The 25,288-nt window shown below is 43.9% G+C and overlaps 1 protein-coding gene across 1 annotated transcript in view; it reads left to right on the top strand.

Annotated features, from left to right (window-relative positions):
- The first annotated feature begins 724 nt into the window (after positions 1–724).
- Ptpn3 (protein tyrosine phosphatase non-receptor type 3) overlaps positions 725–25,288 on the top strand; it is a 175,052-nt gene continuing 150,488 nt past the window's right edge. Inside the window, exon 1 of the mRNA XM_008854638.3 lies at positions 725–744. The gene's annotated coding sequence lies outside the window, so the exon portion shown is untranslated. The remainder of the gene's footprint in view (positions 745–25,288) is intronic.

Raw genomic sequence — 25,288 nt, forward strand, 5'->3', positions numbered from 1 at the left:
TTCCCTGAGCAGGTCAGGAGCCTCTTGGGACCTGTTCTCTTATTTCTAAAAAGGAACAGTGGTGGTCATCCTGCCCTCTTTACGGTGTTATCAGGAAGATTAAATGCGGTGACATATGAGGGTACTTTATATGGGATCACTCTGAGGTGTGGGCATCACCCCTATCTTGTGACATAAACACACCAGGGTCAGAGGCCTGTGCCAACCCTCCTCTCTATCAAACTGTTCTTTCTTTAGAGCTGGCAAAGAGCAGTGCCTGTGTTGTCCCTGGAACCCTTGTCAGAGCTCTCTGGGGACCTCCTGGCTGGCCCTCTCTCGGTTTCAGCAGAGCGCAATCCACCAAGCAGAACTTCTCAAGGCACAAAACAAATGTATTTTCATTGTGAAACAGCCTGTCTGCTATGCCACAACAAATCAAGCTCCGGGTGGCTATTCCTGTAAAACACGTCCTGCGCTCAGCACTGCTATTACGGGGTGGATGGACCTGGTGAAGAATCAATTAAAAACACTGACACATGAAATGGAGCTCGAAGACCTGTTTCACAGGTTTCCCCAGAGGAAAATAATCATGTAACATTAGCTCTTGGAAGCCGATGGAGGCAAGATTTCTGAGACAGGTCCTGAGGTTTACAAGACAGACCTAAATCATTTCTGAAGTGCTATTTAAAGGATTACAGCTCTGGAGTCACCGGAGCAGCATGGTGGAACAAGGATTATCGTCACGCGGGCCACCTCCAGAAAACCGTGAGTTCCCTTAAAAACGCAGTTAAAGAAATGGTGGAAAGAGGACAGGGTGTGTTCTGATGCCCATTTTGAAGCGAAAGCAAATGTTGAGGAAGCAAAATCCGAGGGATGTTAAGCCTGGAATGTCTAATTTCATAATCGGGTTCCCCTACGAAAAGAGACAGGAGGGGCTTACAAACTCTCTTAAAACAAGTCGAACTTGGAACATGGAAAGAAAAGGAGAGGGTTAACAGTGGATTAGGAATCGTGTTGGTTCTCTGACAGCAAGCGTGAACGCTCATGGTAAGAACATCGTGTATTTTGGCTAATTCAGACATCTGTGTAAGCCATCTTTCCATCTCACTGCCTGAAATAACTCCTGTCTCTCGATCTGAATAAACAGAAGAGAGTTTGGGGTGCAGGCAGGATAGTCCGGGAAGTGGCCCACACAGGCGCGTCGGTGGGAAGACTGGAAAAGGGCCAAGGGAAGGGAAAGGTCAGCAGTGACCATTGTTGAGGGACAGGTGGAGCTTGCCCGTGTTCTAGGCGTGTTGGGAGGTGTTTGAAGGGCTCAGCTAACTAGTTCAGAAGCAAAGAATTAAAAAGAAAAAAAAAAAAGAACACAAGGGTGGGATAAATGTCGTGCTTTCAAGACATTTTGTCAGTTGAGAGAGACAGAGGAGGCAAAGGAGCCAGGCTCGGGACAAGACCTGGCTTGCCCACTCAGAATTCAGCTTCCGTTCCGAGCAGGACATTTTCAGAGGAAATGTGTTCGTGGGGTAAGAATCCGTTCAGTTCATAGTAAAAATGTTTAGGAGTTCTGGTCATGAAATCTGCCCTCAAAATCTTTTCATTTTAAGTATAAAAACTTGAGGAGGCTGGAGAACTCCCTTTTTAGCCAAGGATAATACTCATTATGATTTTTAAAAAAGATTTTCTGATCCTTTTCTCATTTAAGCTGCTTCTTAAAAAACATTTTTATTGTTTTTATTTTATGTGCATGAGTGTAATGCCTACAGGTATGTAAGTGCGCCCATGTGGTACAGTGCCCAGAGAGGTCAAAAGAGGATGTCGGATCTTCTGGAACTGGAGTTATGAACAATTGTTAGCTGCCATGTGGGTGCTAGGAGCTGAACCCGGACCCTCTACAAGAGCAGCCCATGCTCTTAATTGCTGAGCTGTCTCTCCAGCCCCTCATTTAAGTTGCTTTTTACATTTTTTATTTTTATTTTATGTGTATGAGTGGTTGGCCTGCATGATGTAACTGCACCACATGTGTGCAAGGCCCAAGGAGGCCAGAAGAGGGAATTGGCTCCCCTTACAGATGGTTGTTAGCACCTGTGTGAGTGCTGGGACCCGAAACTGGGTCTCTGCGAGAGCAGCCAGTACTTTTAACCATGTCAGCTTTTAAGTTGCTTTTTAAATAATCTTTTATGTATTTATATCTCAGTGCTTGGGATAGAACCTAGAACCACATGCACTCAAGGGAAACATTCTATCACTGAGCCACACGCTCTGCCCTTTCATTGCTATTTAAATTTTTTTAAATATTTTATTTTATTATTTTTATTTTATGTATATGCGTGTATTGCCTGCATGTAGGTAAGTGCACCTGTATCATGCAATGCCCGCAGAGGACAGACGAGGTTATTGGATCCCCTGGAACTAGAGTTACAGACAGCTGTTAGCTGCCATGTAGGTGCTGGGAGTCAAACCTGGGTCTTCTGCAAGAATAACTAGTGTTCATAACTGCTGAGCCATCTCTCCAGCCCCCCATTGCTATTTAAATCTTAAAGTCCCCTCTAATACTTAAAAAAAACTGATCAGAGTAATATATACTTGTGTCTACTAGTCTTTTCTTCCAAGGGAACTTGGAGTCTTGCAGCTCTGCTGAGGTACAGAGAGAGTCAGGCCACCCCTCTGCCCCTCTACCAGCCCTCTGCCCTCAAGTGTATTATCCAGTCACATGGGGCTTTGCGTCTACCTTTTCAAAATGTTTCCACTGTATAAAGTAAGTAAAATTGCTGAAATATTTGCTCTTTTCATTTAACAGAAGAACGTAATTTTCCAGAGAATTACGAGTTAAAGGCAAGCCAAAAGTAAAAGCCAAGTGTGTGGTTAACTAGTTCTGCCACAATGGTCTTCCTTTCTCTTTGTTCACAGAAGTTGATGAGGTTGTGTCGGCCCCACCCACCTAGGTTAACTCTTCCATTGCAAAGCCTCTCCCCAGGTACCATATCTTCCCTAAGGAAGACTGGGGAAATAGTTCAGTCATTTAAAGTATTTGCCTTGCAAACAATGAAGAATTCAGATCTCTAAATTAAATTTAGATTCATGAGATTGATGAGGTGGGTCAGTGGTTACCAGCACCTGCTACTCCTCCAGAGGGCCCAAGTTCAGTCCCTAGCACCCACATCAGGCAGCTCACAACTGCCTGTATCTCCAAGGAATCCAATCCCTTTTCTGTCCTCTGCAGGTGCCTGCACACATGTGGCAGACTCTCACGCAGATGCATCCAGATAGAGATAAATTTAAAAAAATAAAAATGAATCTTTAAAAAAGAAAAAATAATTATAATAAAATACAATTTTGAGATGTTTTAAATATCTGTCATGGTGGCTCACTCTTGTACCCCCAGTGCTAGAGGGGCAGACCGGCAGATTCCTGGAGCTCACTGGCTGGCCAGCCTAGCCTAATCTATGAGTTCTTGGCCAGTGAGAGATTCTGTCTCAAAAACAAGATGAATGGTTCCTGAGGAGTGACGCCCAAAGTTGAGTTCTGGCCTATAGAGAGAGACAGAGACAGAGGCAGACAACCATATTAACCCTTCTAGAGCAAATCCAATCCACAAGCATTTATTGAGCACCCTCTTTGTGTAACAGGTAATAAAGATCCACACGTGAATTCCAATCACAGTCCCTGCCCTCTGATACCTGCATAATCTGTTATTACTAAAGCTATAAATCTACTACAACACATACTATTTTGAATATACTATATTATTGGAACACAAAATAAAAAAGAAGAAAACAGTATGGTCATTCTTCAATTTCAGTGTGTCATATGGAATTACTATATGAGCCAGCAAGTTCAAAGACAGTTACACATTGTACCCAAAAGAATAGGAAACAAGTACTCAAGCAAACTCATGGACATGTATATGCTACTCACGCTAGCCAAAAGAGAGGGGTAACCCAAATGCCCATCTGTGGATGAAGGTATAAACCAATATGAGCTACCTTTTGGATATGCAATACCCAGAAAACACAAATCCATAGACTGAATATAGACTGGTTTACTGCTGGGAGCTAGGATGAGGGGTTTCTCTTTTTATTAAATTTTTATTTTAATTTATTATTTTTATTTTATGTATATGAGTGTTTTGCTTGCATGCATATAAGCATACCATATATGTGTAATGCCCAAAGAGGCCAGAAGAGGGCATCAGATCCCCTGGAACTGGAGTTATGGATGGTTATTAGCTGCCACAAGCTGGGAACTGAACCTGGGTCCTCTGCAAGAGCAGCCAGTGCCCACTGAGCCATCTCTCCAGCCCCAAGGGGTTTCTTAGAACAAGATGTCCTTTTGGGGTAATGAAAATCCTCGGGGACTAGATTGCAGTTGTTTAATTACTTTTCTCATTGCTATGACAAAATACCTGACAAAAGCAACTTCAGGAAGGAAGTGTTTATTTTGGCTCACAGCTCTAGGTCTAGTCCATCGTGGTGGCGAAGGCATGGAAGCAGGAGCTTGAAGGCAGCTGGTCACACGGCATCTGCAGTCAGGAAGCAGAGCCATGAATGCTGGTGCTCAGCTCCATTTCTCCTTTTTAGTCCGTTCTGGACTCCAGCCCATCAGATGGTGCCACTCACCTTCAGGAGAGGTCTTCCCACCTCAGTTAACTCAGTCTGGAAACTCCCTTACAGACACGCCCAGAGGTTTGGTCCCCTGGGATTCTAGAGCCTATCAAGTTGACAATATTAACCATCACAAGAGTGATATTTGCACAGCACCGTAAAGGAGCTAAATGCCAGTGAACTGCTTTGTTTAGCATGACTGGTTCTATGAGGTGTGAATATAACCTCCATTTTAAAGAGAGAAAGAAAAAGCTAGGGGAAGTAGGGGGTCTCTAAAGAAACTGATGGGGGCATGGAAGCTAGCTAGTAGCATGAGTGGAGTGTCAGCTCTCGTAAGCTGGAATGACCTTGGACTTAGTCCTGGGAGAAATGGAATAGTCCATGAAGATTTTCAGATAGGAGAACGACTTGATCAGATCTATGGTTTACACTGGACAATTGAGTGTCATGCTAACAATGGAAGAAGGTTTTAGATTCATGGAAACAATATGTGAAGTCTGCTCTCCAATAAAAGATCATGAAGAATGTTCCAGATATAAATCACCTGCCTGAGCATGTTTCAGTTAAGTCAGTAGAAAGATGTTCTGCCAAATTCAAACTCAGAAATATTAGCTGAGATGGAAAAAATATGTATATTAACCACAATTCTGAAACTCATTTTTAAAACAACATAAGCCCATCATTTTGTGCATCCTACCAGCTTGGCATCCAAATTAACCTAGTTCCTCTTCCTGTGAAGATTACTCATGAAGACTTGTCCTTGCACAAACACTTCAACAAAGCTGCAAGCCTATTTTTGATGACAGAAAACTTCAGTCAGAAAATAGATTTAGAAGAGGAGCTCTGATCCAAAGTTAACACGTTCATTACACCTGTCAAGAATACTACACACTGGCTTTGTTAACGTTGCCAGTTAGATCTCTTGTTTATACAGAGTCAAAATTTGAATAAGGGGCTGGAGGATGGCTTAGCGGTTAAGAGCACTTACTGCTCTTACAGAAGACTGGAGTTTGGTTCCCCAGCACCCTGGTACAGTGGTTCACAACCACCTATAACTCTAGCTCCAGGGGATCTGTACATCTTCAAGGATAGCACTATCCTCTGGTCTTCATGGGCACCTGCACACCTGTATATACGTACACATATACATAAGTGAAACAAATCTTTAAATTTCTTTTAAATAAAGACAGAATTGAACTCATTTTCCTCCTATTTATTTAAACACTAAATTCAGTATGTCCTGATAAAACATACCAAGCCAAACTTGAGGTGAATCTGCCCACTAGCGTCCCCTTTGTGGTTCTAAAATAATCAGCCATTCTGAAGGAAAAACAAGAACTGAGGAGTTTTCTGAACTTTCAGTGACCAAGTCAGAACCTTGAGCTACCCAGCTTTCACTTCCACCAAAGCCTTTTCTAAAACGCCATCTCAGATACAGAATCAGCATTATTTGGAAAGTTAAAACTGACAACACCCATGAAGAGGAGGAAGGAACAACAGCAAAACCTGCCATCCATAATGTAGAGTGAAGCACAGTGGGCTTCCATGTCCACAGGTTCCTGGCCACGGGCTTCCTGTCAGCAGGATCCGATGGCTCCCTCCAGGGTTCCATGGCTGCAGATTCACCCATAAGTAAAATATTCAGGAAAGCATTTGTATCTGTGCTGAACATGAACAGACCCTTCCCTATCATTAGTCTTGAAGCAATACAGTATAGCAATTACTTACACACCATTTACCTTGTGACCCATGTTCTAAGTATGTGGTTAGAGCACAGAAGAGCATCAGATAAGTTACATACGCATAGTTCAGCACTTTATGTGATGGACTTGAACATCCAGGATTTGGGTATCCAGGAGAGTTCTGGAACCAATCCTTTGTGAATATAGAAGGCTGTCTGTGCACTGAAAGATCAAGATTTCATTTCAAGTGAGCTCCCAAACTCTTGACTATAGCTGACTCTATTTGATTTGTCAAGTTGCAAGGGAATTTTTTCTTTTCTTTTCCAAATTATTCACTAAATGAATGCCTACTAGGGCCCTACCATGTGCTAGGCTCAGGATTAGGGGTTGAAATGCGGTAATGAACATGGACCAGACTTCTCCAGAGATGTTCACAAGCTACAGGCCAAGCAAAGGAGATGCAGGTGACACCTGACTCACAAAATGCAACTGATAATTACGGGCCTCAGCTTCTAAGAGTGAGACACTCATACCATCTCTCATTCTCACCACAAAACCTCAAGGTGAAAATTATTATCCCTATTTTAAAGATAAGAAAAATTAAAACCTAAGCTTAAAGAGGTTATGGAATTTACCCAGGGCCACCTGGCTGGTAATGGCAGAGGCAAAATGTAAACCAAGACTTCGAGCAGGTCCACTCAACTCCAGCAGCTCTGCCATTCTGCCAGTCCCAGGACCCCTTCAGTATGACCAGAGTTAAGTTCATGGATACTTTTCTTTCTTTTTTAAGATTTATTTTATGGCCAGGCATGGTGGTGCACACCTTTAATCCTAGCACTCCGGAGGCAGAGTCAGGCAGATCTCTGTGAGTTCGAGGCCAGCCTGGTCTACATAGCGAGTGCCAGGCCAGCTGGGGCTACATGGAGACCCTGTCTCAAAAAGACCAAAAAAAAATTTATTTTATTAATTATATATATGGGAAGGGGTATGTCCATGGGAGTACAGATGCCCATAGAGGCCAGAGTCAGAAAGCCACATCGAATTCCCTGGAGCTGGAGTTACACATGGTTGTGAGCTTCCTGATATGAGTGCTGGGAGCTGAGCTCTGGTCATCTGCAAGAACAGTACTTGCTCTTAACCACTGAACCTTCTCTCTAGCCCTGTCATGGTCATTTTTCTGACCTTGCCGAAGTTTGTCTTAGCCTTTTATCAAGCAGTAGGTGTGTCTGTATCCTGGAATGGCAGCAAAATTGCCAGGTTTTAAACATTCTTGTTAATGGCAGAGGTGGGTAGGACTGAAGAGTTAGATATTTATGTTTAAGTAGCAGTCAATTGGAAACTACTATTAGAAGTTGTATAGAGGAAGCAAATTGAGAAGAAAACACTGGGAAAAGTTTCATGACCTTGATTTTGGCAACGGTTTCTTGAATAAGACACCAAAGTTATAAACAACAAATGAGAAAAAAATAGACTCAGAACTTCATCAAAATGAAAAACCTTTATGTATGCATCAGCAGATATTGCAATAAAATAAAGAGAATAATACTTCACACTTATTAAAGTGGCTATTGGTGGACTGGGGAGATGACTCAGTTGGTAAGATGGCTTGCTCTGCAAGCATAAGGACCTGAGTTTGAATGTCCATAAACCCCCATAAAAAGCCAGGCATAGTGGCACACATCTGTAATCTCAGCACCAGGGAGGTAGAGACAGGAGTGTCCCCGGATCTTGCTGGCCAGCCAATCTAGCTGAATAGGTGGGCTTCAGATTCAGTGAGAAAGCCCGTCTCAAAAATAGGGTGCAAGACCAAAAAGATGGCTCAACATTTAAGAGCACTTGCTGCTCTCTCAGAGGGCCTAGGTTCAGTTCCCAGCACCCACCAGGAGGCTCACAACTGCATGTAAGTCTAACTCAAGGGACTCTCATACTCTCTCCTGTCCTGGAATGAGAGATGTGATTTAATGAGTAGAGAGTCTCAGAATTTCATTTGGGGAGGAAAAAAGCATTTGAACTGTTAGAAAGTGGTTCGTGTCGATGGTAGTTGTGGTAGTTCGAATGAGAAATGTTTCCCATAGGCTCCGGTGTTTGAACACTTGGTCCCCAGTTATTGGTGCTGTTTGGGGCAGTCGTGGAAGCCCTAGGAGGTGTGGTCTTGCTGGAGGAAGCACGTCCCTCAGGGTGGGCTTTGAATGTTCATAGCCTCATCTCCCTTGCGGCTTGCTTTCTCTCTGCCTCATGAGAGTGTTTGAAGATGTGAGCTCTCAGCTTTCTGCTGTCTGCCTCCAGCTGCCTCCTACCATGCCTCCTCCAACATGGTGAACTCATCCCTCTGCAACCTCATATAAGCCCAATAAAGTCTTCCTTCTATAAGTTGCCTTGTCATGGTGTTTTATCACTGCAACAGAGAAGTAGCTAATATAGAAGGAAAGCACCGTGAATGCATGAACTCTAACCTACATATGGTTGAAACCATAAATTGTACATTGCATTTATTTTACCACAATAAACTAAACCATAAAAAGATGCTGTACAGAGCACATGCATCTACTGAGCTCAAAGTCTTCCCAAATTTCATTTGATAATCCCAAAATATGCTTTTAAAAACCCATTGAAACAAGGCATGGTGGTGCATACCTATAGTCCTAGCACTCCAGGGGCTGAGGCAGGAGGATCCAGAGTTTAAAGCCAGACTAAAGTACTTGGCAAGGCCCTTCTCAAAAACAAGGGGTGGGGGCCTTATGGGCTGGAGAGATGACTCAGTGTTTAAGAGTGCTTACTTCTTTTGCAGAGTACCCAGAATTAGTTCCCAGCACCTACAAGACTATTAAAAACCGTCTGTAACTACAATTCCAGGGAATCCAATGCACTCTTCTGGCCTCCATGGCATTATCAGGTACACTTACATACATGCAGGCAAAACACTCATATACATAAAATGAATTTTTTAAAAAGTTTAATTAGAGGGGAATTGTTTAATGCTGTACAGTTTCATTTCTGCAAGATGAAGAAGGGCTCTAGAGGTTGGCTGTGTAATAATGTTAATGAACTTGACACTACTGGCCTGCCCCCCCAAAATTATTAAGATGGAAAATTCTGTTGTGTATTTTACAATCAAAACTTTTTAAGAGTATTTATGAGAAGGCTAGATGTGGTGGCATGTACCTATTAGAGTCCCAGCACTCACAAGGCTAAAGCAAGAAGATCATGAGTTCCAAGCCAGCCTGAATTATATTAATTTTTTTTAAAGAGAGTTAGCAACCCATCAGAAACTGGGGCGATGCTTGCTACATTGCAGGTGGTACTGGGCTGAAGGAGATGAAGAAACACCACCTGGAAGTACTTGCCACAGGCTCTGCTGTGAAAGGGAGTCAAAGACGAGGTGGAGCAGCTGTTCAGGAAGTTAAATGGGGCATTCTCTGGGACAGTTGCCCTGGGTCTTGAGCCACACAGGAACTGGAGGGTAGGCAAAGGCAGACTGCCGATCCGCCCAGACTTTCTGATTTCACTGACCTGGGTGGAGTGTAAGGATTTGCATTTTTAATAAGTACCTGTGGGTACCCAGTGATGCCGGCAATACTACACTTGTCTACTTTTCCTCCTCCTTCACCTGTTCAGAGAGACACAGCATCTTTGCTAGGAGTTGACACAGAGTACAGGTACAAGGGCACTCAAGGGTGGAGAACTAGGACTCTCCATACTGAAAGACAGTTACTAGGACTAACCAGCCTGTCTTCCCCACAACAAAGGAAGGTAGCTACTGAACTGTGTCGCCAATCATAAGCTTAACAGATCTCTAAAGTCAAAGAAGAGACACTGTCAAGAATGATCAATTACTTATGCAGAGTCAGTGCTGGAGAACACCAGTGTCAAGAGAGAGAATTTTTAATACACAAGGAAGCAGAATTAATCAAATCAAAATGGTTAAAATACATGTAGCTTATATTCTCAAACGCACTTTATAAACACACACACACACACACACACACACACACACACACAGGCTGAAGAGATGGCTCAGCGGTTAAGAGCGCTAACCTGGGTTCAATTCCCAGTACCCACATGGCAGCTAACAACTGTCTGTAGCCCCAGATTACAGTTCCCCGGATCTCTATGGGAACTCATGACATTTACATACATGCAGGTAATATACTCATACACATAATATAAAAAATTAATAAAATCTTTTTTTTTAAATGTACACAATTCGGAGGTTTTAAGCCTAACATAAGCAAAGTGTATCCATATCGAGAGCTCAACCCAGAGCATATTCACACTGGATGTGCCCTTGAAACCACCACATAGATCCAGGGCCAGGTATGGCAGCCCACACCTGTCATCTTAGCACTCAAGAGGCTAAGGCAAGAGGGGTCATGAGTTTGAGTCCTCTTGCTGTACAACAAGACCCTGTCTCTAAAATACAAGAGAACTACAGAATGGAATAGAATAAATCAGAGCTACCATCTAGAAGGTTCCTTTCCCAGTCATTGCCCCCGCCCCCCAAAATAGATGACCTTAACTCTTCCTTCATCCCCATAGATCTATTTTGCTTGTTTTTGAGCCACGTGTAAATGGAATTGGAGACAATGTACTCTTTTGTGTCTGATCTCTTTCGTGCAGGTTTTTGTTTGTGAGATATATCCCCCTTGTTGAGCATAGCAGTATATTCAGTACATATTGGTAGTATTCATTAGTAATAGTATTCTACAGCTGGGTGTAGTTGTTCACTCTGCTGTTGATGACATTTAGGTTCTTTTTTTTAATGTGTACGAGTGTATTGCTACATGTGTGTAAGTGTACCCTTGTCATGCAATGCCCGAAGAGGTTAGAAGAAGGTGTTGGATCCCCTGGAACTGGCATTACAGATGGTTGTTAGCTGCCATGTGGGTACTGGGAATCAAACCTGGGTCTTCTGTAAGAGCAGCAGTGTTCTTAACAGCTGAGCCATCTCTCCAGTCCCCCATGTGGGTTGTTTTACTTGGTTCTTATAAATGATGTTGTTAAGAATATTCATATACATGTGTTCTGGTGAATATTAGAGGTGGTTTATCCTGCATCTAAACTGACTGGTATTGTCCAGACATAACGTTTACTTGACTTTTAGTAAATACCATCAAATAGTTTTTCAAAGAGAAAAATCTGTCATCAGTATTTGAGAATTCCAGTGTTCCATATCTTTGCCAACATCAGATCTTATCATTGTTTTAATTACAGTAAATGAGGAGGGAGAGGTATTGTGCAGGTTTAATTTGCATAATCCTAATGAATAACGATAATAAGAACCTTTTCATACACTGGTTGTCTGTTTAGATATCCTTCTTCAGTTGTTAGCCTGTTTGTAATTTGATTGCTCTTTTTCTTACTGAACTTTAAAAGTTCTTTATATATGGTGAGTATAAGTCCTTTGTCCAAGGCTTTTTAATGTGTATTTTTAATATTTTCTACCAGTCTGTGGCTTCCCTTCCCTTTATTAGAAGTCATTAATTTTTTGTATGAGTGTATTGTCTGCATGTATGTAAGTGCACCCATGTCAGGCAATGCCTGCAGAGGTCAGAAGAGGGCATTGAATCCCCTAGAACTGGAGTTACAGATGGTTGCTAGCCACCATGTGGGTGCTGGGAACTGAATCCAGGTCCTCTGCAAGAGCAGCCAGTGCTCTTAACCACTGAGCCATCTCTCCAGCCCAGAAGTCACTCACTTTAATGAAGCCCAGTTTATCAGGGTTTTCTGTTAGTTGTATTTCTTTGTATCTTTGTGTCCTATTGTAAAAATCATTGCTTACCCCCAAAGAACAGGAAGATAATCTATTTCCTTTTATAATCTTTTTAAAAATATTTATTTTCTTTTTAATTATGGGGGAAGAGTATGTACACAGGAGTGCAGGTGTCCCAGGAGGCCAAAGTGCATGTCAGATCCCCTGGACTTGGAATTGCAAGTAGTAGGGAGCTGTCTGATTGATTGTGGGTGCTGGCAACCAAACTGGCATCTTCTGCAAGAGCAACAAGTGCTTTTAACCATCTCTTCAGCCCCTCCTTTTAGAATCTTTATTAGAACATTCTCTTTCACTTTTATACCCATGATTCATCATGAAATCTGTGTATGGTGTGAAGAATCCAATTCTTATTCCTTCCCTTTTTTCCTCCCTCCCCTTTTCTTCCCTTCCTCCCTCTTTTCCCCCTCCCATATTCTCTCTCTCTCTCTCTCTCTCTCTCTCTCTCTCTCTCTCTCTCTCATTTTCCAGTATACCCAGTTGACTCAATACTCTTCAATGACATTTACTGATCAACTTCCCTACTGACTTGCTATAGAACATTTGTCCTAAATCAACGGGTCTTATGAGTGGGGTTGTGTCTGGACCCTCAGTTCTGAGTAGGTGGCCTGTCTGCCTTAATTGCTGTGGCCTTTTCTGTAAGCTTCTGTCTAGTGCCGGAAGCCCCTCAGCTCTAGTCATCTTTGATAGTGCCTTTGTTGCTGTAGGCCTTTTGCTTTCATATAAATTTTGGAATAAACCTGCCAATGTTCACTAAAACAAATTTTTCTAGGATTTTCATTAAGTTTCTGTATCAATTACAGGGAATGAATCCTATCATAGTTCATCTTCCAGACAATGAATAGCGTGGCTTATTCCTCTGTTTATCTTTTTTGTTTTGTTTGTTTTGTTGAGGACTCACAATGTAGTCTCAACTTGTGCTCTTCCTACCTCAGCCTCTCAAGTGCTGGCATGTCCCATGTGAGCCACAGTACCCGGCTGAACTTACTTTATTCTCTACTTTCTCTCAGTCGTATCTATTTGGTTTTCAAAGTATTGGTTTTTAATCTTTCATAAGATTTGCTCCTAAATATTTTGCGCTTTTGTTGTTATTATAAAGGATATTTTCAGGCTGTAAATTTCAGTTGCTCATTGCTAAGATGCAAAAGGACAAATGAGTTCTGTACCTTGACCTGATATTTATCTCCTTTGCTAATTTACTCATCGAATAATTTATATAAAATTTTCTCAATGTATGAAATATACTATCTATGAATAATGCTCTTTTACTTCCTTCTGCTCAATATCCATAACTATTTACCTTGGTGTTTTTGAATCAGGGTCTCAGGTAGCTTATTTTGGCCTTGAACTTACTATATAGCTGAGGATAACCTTGAACTCCTGATCCCTCCTAGCTCTGCCTCCCAAGTGCTGGGATTATCCTAGGACCCTGTCTCAAAGGAATAAGCTGGAGAGTGTAGAACAGGACCCCTGACATCCTCCTCTGACCTCCATCACACAGGTGCACATACACCACACATACATATACCTCACTCATACATACATGCATACAGACTCACAAAAATAAATAAATTTAAAAATATAATAAAAAAATCCATCAAGGTGATTATCCTGTACAACTGAGACTCAAAATGACTGGACTTAAAGGAAGGAGTTTTTACAGGTAGAGGGTGAGTTTTCCAAAGTGGAAATGTGGGAACTGTGAAGAGCAGCGACAACTATTTAAGAGAAAAATGCATCCTTCTCTCGCTGTGCACAGCAAACAGCTTCAAGGCCTGGCCACCCGCAGGCATAACCTTGCACCACCCTACTCACTACGCTGTCTGCAAGACTGCCTTCACTTTTCTGGTTATCATTTATCATGAACATCTTACTCATATCCCTACAGAGGAGGCCAGGTTGGAGCCATGATTCCAGCTGTGGGCTTGGAGTTGGACAAACCTGGGTTAAAGTCTCAGCTTTTCCTGATGGAATCTCAAAGAGGTTCCACTTGTCCAAACTTCAGGGGCTCTGGCTCCAGTTGGAATAGCAGTGCCTCCACCAAGGGTTTGTTCTGAACTACAGCAACGAAACATCTGGCTCTGGTCAGGCTGTTACAGGTGGAACTGGTAGGGTTGTTGCCTAAAAGAATGACTCTCTATAGCAAGAAATGCCAACAGACCAAGGAATTGGAAGACAGACAGAAAGGACTCACTCATGCTCAGCAACGGGACTGGCACCCTGGGGTAGTGATTTGCAGAAGGCAGCTGTGAGTGTGTATGTGTGTGTGTGTGTACATGTGTTCATATGTATACTAAAGAGCTATGAGTCCAGATCTGTCTGGTAAAGAAGGCCCCAGGAGGCCTGTGAGAAGGCTAAGCAAGTAAGGTGCTTGCAGCCAAACCTGATGATCTGAGTTCAATTCCCTGGAACCCATGTGGAAGAAGGAGGAAACCAACTCCTGCAAGCTGTCCTCTGACCTCCACCACAGTGAAACCCCCTCCCAACACACACACACACACACACACACACACACGCACACGCACACGCACTCACGCACGCACACACACACACGCACGCACGTGCACGCTCACACTATTTTTTTAAAGAAAGGAGGGTCCTCAGATCACCTTTCTCAATAACAGCAGGAAGACAACCACAGGGGCCATAATGTATGGACTTTGCAGGCAAGTTGAGAACACTAATTTGTTTTTTCTCCTTGAATCTGGAAAATGATACTGACTTCAAATAAGACTGGGGATGTCTCTGAGGGTCTAGGATTTATCACAGGATGTCAGGCCCTGAGAGAAGAAAGACATTCTTGTATCAGGTGGAGTAGGAGTGCCAGGTCATTTCATTTGAATATTTAAAAAAACAATGATATGAATCTATGGAGAGGCACATCATTCAAGCCCTTTAATGAACTTAATTAAGTCATTTAATCTTGCCAGCACTCATGTGAGGTAGATATTGTGAGCACCCACACTCTCCAGATAAGGAGATGGGGCATAGAGCAGTTCAGGAAGCTTACCCAGAGCACAGAGTCAATGACAGAAAACCAAAACCCCAGAGATCCCATTCTTAACCGCTTCCGCCTCCAAGCCAGTAAACCTGGACATATTAGTGATAGTTAATTTTAGATAGTCTTCATAAAGATACCATATCACAGATCAGGCGTGGTTGTATACGCCTTTAATCCCAGCACTAAGGAGACAGAGGCAGGCAGATCTGTCTGAGTTCAAAGCTAGCCTGATCTACATAGCAAGTTCTAGGTCTGTCAGGGCTACATAAGACTGTCTCCGGAAAAAAAAAAAAAAAGCCACTGCATCATATCATAATTTGCTTAGCATTCCCTTTAATGTAGTCCACTTTCAGCTGCACTAAACATCATCACCTATGTAAGTTTTCATATGTACTTACAAGAGATACCTCTTCAGGGTCACCTCTTGTAAGTGACATGACTCAGTCCAAGGCAATAAACCTGCTTTATAGTTAGTTGCTCTGTGTATTGTGTCTTCCAAACAGCCGGATTCAGTTTACCATGTGGTTTGCAGGGTGCAAGTACACCATTTCATTACCACCTCAAGCAGCAAAGAAAGAATATCTGTAGAAATAAACACATATTTCTACGCTGTTTAAATCTAATAGTGACAAGGTTGGTTGTTGGGAATTTGCAGCCTGACACACATTTCTGCGTTGTTTAAATTTAATAGGTACAAAGTTGGTCCTAGGGAATTTGCAGCATCAGGCATGATGAATGTTCCTTCAGCAGGATTCTCAAAGTTTCCTTTTGTGCAAGGCCCTTTCATTCACCAAGTCAGCTTACCTGGAGTTGAATCTTCACCCTCCGCCTGTCTAGGCCCTGGATATTCAAATCTATCTGGAATTTTGGAGGTGAGGGCCCATGTCTTCCACACTTTGCCTATAGCATGCACTAAATTTCACAAGGTACTGGCCAGGTTGTTTTGGTTTTTGTTTGTTTTCTTTTTTCATAGAACCAGAGGGATTTTGATGTCAGGCAAGCCATCCTTCTGGCCACTGAAAGGGAGCCTCTCTTTAGTTTGTCTATAAAGTCCTAGAGATCTCATTAAAATAAAGGCTCTGGTTCGGCTGCTCCAGGGAGGTCAAGGGCAGGCCCCAAGAATTTAATGAAGTCCCAGGTACTGTTGATGTTATTGCTCCGACTCGGCTCTGATTAACAAGAACCCAAGACTTCTTTATTTCTTTATTCTCTCTCTCTTCCTCCCCCTCCCCCTCCCTCCTCCTCCTCCCCCCCCCCTCTCCCCCTCCCCCTCCTCCTCCTTCTCCTCCTCCTCCTCCTCTTCCTTCTCCTCTTCTTCCCCTTTCTCAGTTTCCAGGGATCGAACCTAGGGCTTTGTGTATGCTAAGCAAGCAACTTCTATTCTCAGACAAGTCAGACAGCAAACAAAGTTGCACAAGATTCCCACTACAACTCCGATTCCAAATCTGCCTCCAGGACTATAATCTAGACCATTCTGAGCCTCAGTTTCTCCATCTGAATAATAAAACAAAATAAGCCTAGATAGCCTCTGAGTCCCTTTATATCCATCTTGGAATTATTTAACCCATTTACACTGTTCCCATGTAATGTTCATTCAACACGAGCTTCTTGAGTTCAGAGGATGGCCCCAGCCCCTGATTAAGCACCAGGAATAGAAGGATCAGCTAGACACAGTCCCTGCTTTTGTGGGAGTCTGACAGGAAAGATAAGCACATTAGAGTTAGGAAATAGTTTGATAAATGTTTTGATAGGAAAATCCCAGGATGCTGTGGAAGCAAATTGAAGCTCCATCTCAGGGCTGGAGAGATGGCTCAGCAGTTAAGAACACTGGTTGTCCTTGCAGAAGACTCGGATTTGAATCCCAACACCCATATGGCAGCTAACAACTGTCCATAACTCCAGTTCCAGGGGATCTGATGGTCTCTTCTGTCCTCTGAGAGCACTGCACGACATGGGTGCACTTACCTACATGTAGACAATACACTCATACACATAAAATAAAAATAAATAAATTTATAAAGAAAAAAATAAAATGCCCTATGGCCATTCCCTTGTTCAAAGCAAGACCCATGGATGAGCCAAGTCCACATGGTGTATTCTGCTCCAAGTCACAATGGCAGGGATCAGTGGGTACTGCAAAGCAATAATGTAGTCTAGAATAGGAAGCCAGGCACAGCTCCAGGGAGCTGGTGAGGCCACCCACTATAATAAGAAGCACAGGAAGAGGAATGAATAGCTTTCTGCAGAAGGTGGGGAAAATGAAGAGAACTTTCTAGACTGTGTTGAACGTATGGCCACTGAGATGTTCCAGTAGAGGTATCAAAGAAGCAGCTGGATAGATGGTCCCCAGGGCTAAGGATGGGTGAGATAGTCTTAGTGAGTCATCAGCACGAGGTTGACCAGGTGAGGGGGTGAGATCATCCAAGGAGAATTTGCAGAGACAGAAATAAGGCAGGCCTAACACAACACACTCAGAATTCAAGTTAAGGTTCTTGGGGAAAAAAAAAAAAAAAACTGTAAAAGAAACTAGGGACACTGTCTCTAGAAGTCAAGGGATGGAATATTTTAGGAAATCACATCTGGCCCTGGAGAGATGGCTCAGCGGTTAAGAGCACTGGTTGCTCTCGCAGAGGACCCAGCTTTGATTCCCAGTACCCAGGGGAATCCAATGCCCTCTTCTGACCTCTGAGGGCATTGTACTATACGGGTGTACCTACCTACATGCAGGCAATACACTCATATACATAAAATAAAAGTAGCAGCAGCAGCAGCAGTAGTAGTAGTAGTAGTAGTAGTAGTAGTAGTAGTAGTAGTAGTAGTAAATAAGAGAGTGTGGTCAAGAGTTTCAAGCACCAAAATAAAATCCAGTGGTTCTGGGGCTGGAGAGATGGCTCGGCTGTTCACAGCACTGACTGCTCTTGCAGAGGACCTGGGTTCGAGTCCCAGCACCCACATGGCGGCGAACCATCCTTAACTCCAGTTCCAGGGGAATCCGAAGCCTTCTTCTGACCTCCGTGGCATTGCACGACACGGGTGCACTCACATACATGCAGGCAATACACTCATGCATATAAAATAATAAATAAAAATATTTTTTTAAAAATCCAGTGGTTCTGACCATCAGAGATCAATTTTAGTAGCATGAGGAGATGAAAACTAGAGTCCTGCCTAGGCGTGTATGTAGCCTAGTGGTAGGCACTTGCCTCACAGACATAAGGAAGGTAGACTTTAACAGCAAGTGTGGAAAAACCTCAAAGAAACTCAAGAACCTGTTCCTACCCTTGAAACAAGGCTTACAGGACAGGGGCTGGATTTGGGGTTTAAGAAGATCACTTCTGCCGTAGTGCAGAGATTAGATAGAATTGGGGCCACCAGGGCAAACACTTGACAAGCAAGAGATGCCAAAGCCTGTCTCACGCTTCGTTCAAATATATTGCTTATTGGGGAAGACATGAAAATCCTAAGTGTGCAGCTTAGCACAGTTCTGCACATCTTCACAACGTGCAAGCAACAGCTGCAAAGCCCTCCACTTGACCCCTCTGGCCACTGATGCCCTGCCCCCAATACCCCAAGAGTTTGGAACTAGGGAATTTCCTGTTCAACAAGGTCCTTAAACAGGAAACTTTCGTTCCAAATTCAGAACACACTCTATCCCCTTGCCAAGGCTCTTCCTCACCCCAGAACCCTTCTCCAGATTGCTGTCTTTGCTTTGTTGGTTCTTGTGTCTGGTCATCAACACTGAATAAACTTGCATGAGGGATCGCTCATATGTCCTATGTTCTACTAGGGGACGGGGAGAGAATATGAAGGCAAGCCACGCCAGGCTTTGAACTCAAGGAGACAGCCATATCAAAGGGCAGTTGGCAGGCAATCTGATGGCCCTAATGATGCAGCGGCGTTGGGTGAGGGTGGAGAAGGCATGTGCTTGCGCCGTCGGGAGCCAGCACTTAGGAAAATAGTTGAAATCATGTGGGTGAGATCACAGGACATCCAAGTCTGAGGGGATAGAATAGAACTGGCTTTTGGGACTTCTGCAAATGTGCTTGGTGGCTCACAGCTTATTTTAGGCATAGGCTGCCTCCCCTATTTGTTTAAAAGGAACGCCCTAACAAATCAGATCATCGACAGTGCTGCAACTGAACAGTAGAGGGCGCCAAAATACTTGCATTTGATGCTAATAATCAGCCCCGCCCCGCAACAAAAAACAAAAAACAAAACCAAACACTTCATGAAGATTCTCTGAGAGATGAGGAAGCAGACGAAGCCCAGAGAGGGTAAGGAATATGCCCAGGATCACACAGCTCCTCAGTAATGGAGCGAGCATGGTCCACCAGGCCCTTCGAATTACTCGGCAATGCTCTGTTTTCCAAAACTCTCAGTTCCCATATTCCAGCACGCTTCCAGCATCACGCTTTTTCTTTCTTTTTTCTTCTTTTCTTTAGCGGGTGGTGAAAGGAACACGAGGTATGACTTACAGGCATATTTCTGTATAAATGTTTTACAAGGGAGTTGGAGAGACGGCTCAGTAGTTAAGAGCCCTGGCTGTTCTCGTAAAGAACCAAGCAAGGTTCAGTTCTCAGCACCCACACAGCAGCTAATAACTGACTGTTACTCCAGTTCCAGGGGACCCAAAGTCCTCTTCTGGCTTCTGCTGGCATTGCACTCATGGTCTATTTACACACATGTAGGTAAAACACTCATACATATAATAATATAAATATATAAATAAGTAAACGTGTATTATAAATACAATATGACCGTGGGCTGTTTCTTACCTTTCTTCTTAAAATGAAAGTTGGTGATGAGTCCCCTGGAGAAAGGACAGTGGCTTAAAGGATGGGTGCTTTGGTTAGAACATAAGTTTTACCTCTTCTTGGAATGGTTGTAGATGCATTTCTTCAAGTCTCTGCCTCTCAAATGGTAAAATCAGGTACTGTTCACACACAGGCCTCCAAGACTGCAATCAGGGTTGAGGGAGTCAATACAAATGCATTCCAGCTGGGCATGGTAGGGCACACCTTTGATCCCAGGACTCAGGAAGTAGAGGTAGGTGGATCTCTGTGAGTTCAAGGCCAGCCCAGTCTACGTAGGTGAGTTCCAGGAAAGCTGGGGCTACAGGGAGACCCTGTCTCAAAAAAGGACAGAAAAAAAAAAAAAAAAAAAACCTGGCAAGGTTAGTAATTGCCTCATCAAGCAATGGTCCTGTGGCCATCTCCTGGTTGAATAGCATGGATCAGCAAGCCACCAAGCACTTAGTGAGACCCTGTTTGAAAATAAAAAGGGGGAGGCTGGGAGTGGTGGTGCATAGCTTTAGTCCCAGTACTTGGGAGGCAAAAGCAGGGCAATCTTTGTGAGTTTGAGGCCAGCCTGGTCTACACAGTGAGTTCCAGGCCAGTCAGGGCTGCATACTAAGACCCTGTCTCAATAAATAATTAATTAGTTAATTAATTAAACAAATCAGAGCTGTGGTCCCTAACTGTGAGCCATATTCCACATCCCTTTGGAGGTGGGCTGATGGTAAAGCAGATTGGAGGATAGAGGCAGCAGTTTCATCCTTCTCTGAGTGGCTGCATCCCCCAAAAGCCCCCTCCCCTGAGGTCCCAAGTTGTACATGGTAGTGGCTTCGCCTCGTGTGTTAGATTTACAATGGGGACAGGAGATTTTGGCATTTGCAGTTTCTAGTCTTGAGAGGACTGATTCTCAAGAATGGGCTACCCACTCCCTTAATAGCCAGCTAAGGTATTGACTCCACACGTGGTCCTGGGTACCCAGACCCTGATGCTGGTGCTTTCCCACTCCCTGCACCAAGAGGTTTTCCATCATTTTTCTATTAGTCTCCTACAGCCTCAGTGTACATTCACCTGTGCCCTACAGAAAATGTAAATCACTTAATTGAGCCTCTAGAGATAAAAAGAGCATTAAAAATCCAAATAAATAAGTTAATAAATTAATAAAAAGGGCAAGGGATGGGGAGAGTGCTTACCTAGCATGCCCTCTGCTTTCAATCTACTGGTTTGCAAAAAAAAAAAAAAAAAAAGGAAAAGAAAACACTAGAAAGAACATTAGAGGCCTCCGAGATGTCTCACTGGAAGAAGTGAAATCTCATTGGCTTTTAAGGGATAAATAGGAGTTTGCCAGATTCATCCTCCATTAAAGTCAGTAAAGGTAGTTTATAGAATCAGGAATCCCAGTGGAAGGTCTGGGGCACTGTTTTAGTTTGTTTCTCCACTGCTGTGACAAAATACTCTGACCAACTTGGGGAGGAAAGGGTTTTTTATTCAGCTTCCATCTCCCAGGTCGCAGTTCATCAGGGAACCCAAGGTAGGAACTCAGGGCAGGAACCTGGAAGCAGGAGCTGGAGCTGGAGCACAGGCCATGGAGGAAAGCTGCTTACTGGCTTACTCTCCTGGCCCCTGCTCGGCCTGCTTTCTTATGCAACATAGGCCCACCTGCCCAGGGGTGGCACCACCCACAGTGGGCTGGGCCCTCCCACATCACTCATCAAGAAGATGACCCTCAGACATGGCCACAGGCCAGTCCAATAGAGGCAATTACCCAATTGAGGCTCCCTCAACCCAGGTGTGTCAAGTTGACACTGAAGCTATCCAGCTCAGGCACATATCAGACAGGACTTTCTTTTTATCTTCACCTCAGGGCTCCCAGGTTAGTGATGCCAAGCCTCCCTGTTTTCTTCCGGAAGCCTCTATGGAGAGAGCCAGTGGGGGCCCTAGGTAGGCTGGTAGACCTCTGGAGGAGAAAAGACACCCGAATCCTGGCAGTTGGTAAGATAGTAGGAGGCACCCAACCAACATAGATCAGCTAGAGGGGGGAGCACCCCATGACTCAAGATCCAGCTGCACCCTCTCCTGCTAATGTAGTGGGCATGGCCAACCTGCTCTATTCCAACTTCCAGGGCAGCCACACCAGGTACCACCACTTGTATCTCCATCAACCTGGCTCCGCCCCAGTTACTCCTGCTTCTTCCTTCTCTGGCCACCAAAATTCCAAGTCACCTCCAGGAAGCCTCTCCTGCCCGCCACCTCTGGCAGAGTTCCTGGTACCCTGGCATTGCCACTGTACCCTTGAGTGCCTCCCATCTTCGCCTTGCATCCAGCCCCCCAGGAAGCTGGGACTGGGTTCCTGCAAGTGGGTTCTGTATCTGTTTTCTCTGTTCCAGCTCCTGGCACAGAGCCTGGTAGAGAGGACCTCGCTCAGTCAATGTTTGCTAAATTGAATTGAATTGAGCTGCACTGAGCCCAGAATTATCGACCCTTTCCAGGCAATGTTTTTGTTTTCCCATCTTTGCAGGAAGCACAGCGCACACTCAAAATGGTAATTGGAGAGTGTGTCATGGAGGGATTACCCAGAGAAGGCTAGAGCAGGTTAAAGGAAATAAAGATGGGAAGCACACAACCATCTGCACGCGTGGACAACAGTTAGCCCTCCCAGACCTGAAGGAGCAAAGAAAGAGAATGGAGGAAGAATGTGGCAAGCTGTAGCCTTCCAGAAGGGATGAGGACAGGATGCAGTCCCCTGCCAAAGCACAGCTGGGGAGGAGGGAGAAGGCTGAGACCAGGCTCCATCCACCCCGATCCTCTTTCCCACAGCTGCTGTCTCGCAGTGGCTGGATCCAAATGGAAGGCAAAGAAGACCAGAGAAGATAGACCAGAAAGGCAGCTTCCCTGGGCCAAGAGCAGAGGGGATGGAAGTCAGGGTACATCTGAACAGGTTAATGAGGAATGCCCAGCACAAATGGCTTTTCCCAAAATATGGTCATGTTGCATCAACATCTTAGAACCACATTGCAGGAGTTAATTCTGAAAGCAGGTTCCCAGGCTGGAGAGATGGCTCAGTGGTTAAAAGCACTAGCTGCTCTTGCAGAGGACCCAGGTTTGATTCCCAGCACTCATACTGTAGCTAACAACCATCTGTAACTCCAGTTCCAAAGGATCCAACACACTCTTCTGACTTCCGCAGGCTTTGCATGACATGGGTATACATGCAGGCAACACATTCATCCATAAAATAAAAATAATAAAATACTTTTTTAAAAAATCAGGCTCCCAAGGTGTAGCCCTCAGGACCTGGCCCAGACTCCTAAGAATGGCACAGAACTTCTCACCTGAGTTTCTATTTCATCTCCCTTCAGGCTTCACTCCCTCCCACAACACTCTTCCATCCTCATGGGGGATATTATATTCATGCCCTTGCTCACCTTCTTTCTGGAATGTTCTACCTGTCCTGACTTCATCAACTCTTCCTTGCTTGGTAAACTCATCATGAGTCATTTGATGCTTGTAGACACTGGTCCTCCTGACAAGAGGCATCTAATTCCCTCAACCTCACTCTTCCCTCTCTGACCGTTTATCTCATCACCTTGTAATAGATTATGGTCCTGTGATAGTTAATGTCGTCAACTTGATAGAATCCAGAATCATCTGGGAGATGGACCTCTGAGAATGCCTATGGGGGTTATCTTGATTGTATTGTTTTTTTTTTAATGTATATGAGTGTTTTGCCTACATGTGTGTAAGTATACCATGTGTGTGCGATGCCTGCAGAGGCCAGAAGCGGGTGTCAAATCCCACAGAACTGGAGTTAGAGATGGTTGTTAGCTGCCATGTAGGTGCTAGGAATCAAATCTAGGTCCTCTAGAAGAACAGCAAGTGTTCTTACCACTTAGTCATCTCTCCAGCCTGTATCTTGATTGTATGAATTGAGATGGGAAGACCTGTCCACTGTGGGTAGCAACTTTCCCTGGCTTGGATCCTGGCCTGTGTACGTGGAAAAAGGGAACTGAGCATCAACATGCCTTCCTTGCTCTCTGCTCCTGATTGTAGGTATGTTGTGACCAGTTGTCTTAAGCTCCTGACATCTTGACTTTCCCAACATGACAGACTGTACCCTGGAACTGTGACCCAAATTAAACACTTTCTTCCTTAAGTTGCTTTTGTCAGGGTTTTTTTTTTTTTAATCATAGCAACAGGAAAAGAAACTAAGATAGGTTTCTTCTGCTAATCTGTGATCCCTCTAAGACAGATCATTAATGTCCCATTTGCCTATTCATCTCAGTGCCTACAGCATGCCTTCTAGTCCCCATTAGTGAAAGGGTACAGTAGAGAACAGATAAACCAAATTAATAGTAGCCTTTTGCATGGGAGGGGATCTTCCAGGAGAAGGTGTGGGATGCATTATTGCATTAAACTTGCCAATTTGGGCAGGAGTTGTCAGGTTTCACAGGTTTCACATCTAATAGAGTTGTATATTAGATAATTCCCCAGGTTCTGTGCCTCTGTGGCAAAGAACAATCTTGGACTGGAAAAAAAATGGCTCAGCAGTTAATAGTATGAACTGCTCTTGCAGAAGACACAAGTTGGGTTCCCAGCACCCATGCTGGGTTGGCTGACAGCCACCTGGAAATTCAGCTCCAGGGGATCCAACCTCTGGCCTCTGTGGACACCTGCACTCACATGCACACACGGAGACATACACACAGACAGATAAAAATAATAAAAACAGGGACTGGAGAGATGGCTTAGCATTTAAGAACACCAGCTGTTCTTGCAGAGGACCTGGATTCAGTTCCTAGCACCCATATGGTGACTAACAACCATCTGTAATTCCAGTTCCAGGGGATTCAATGCCCTCTTCTGGCCTGTTTGGGCATTGCATGACATGAGTGTACTTACATATATGCAGGCAAAATACACACACATAAAAATAAATAATTTATTTTAGCCAGGGGTGGTAGTGCATGACTTTAATCCCAGCACACAGGAGACAGAGGCAGATGGATCTCTATGAGTTCGAGTCCAGCCTGGTCTACATAGTGAGTTCCAGGACAGCTGGAACTGTGTCTACAGGGAGACCCTGTCTCAAAAAGACCAATTAATTAATTAATTAATTAACTAATTAATTAAAAATGATAATAGCAAATCTTTTTTTAAAAAAGTTCTTGCCCCTCAGAACCTCTGGATGATGTTGAGAGACATTGTCTTATTAAATGGCTCTTTCAGTCTATGGAGAAAAGATCCTCGGGTTTTTTCGGTGCTCATGAACCAGCTATATGAAGATACTTCCATGGAAAATTTTCTCATACAAAAGGAAAATGATGCTGGGCATAGTGGTGCATGCCTTTAATCCCAGCACTCAGGAGGCAGAGGTAGGCAGATCTCTGAGTTTGAGGCCAGCCTGGACATAAAGAGTTCCAAGTCAGTTGTGGCTACAGAGAGACCCTGTCAAAAAGACCAAAAATAAT

This window comes from Nannospalax galili, unplaced genomic scaffold, assembly GCF_000622305.1.
Source record: "Nannospalax galili isolate Female #2095 unplaced genomic scaffold, S.galili_v1.0 scaffold666, whole genome shotgun sequence".
Lineage (NCBI taxonomy): Eukaryota > Metazoa > Chordata > Mammalia > Rodentia > Spalacidae > Nannospalax > Nannospalax galili.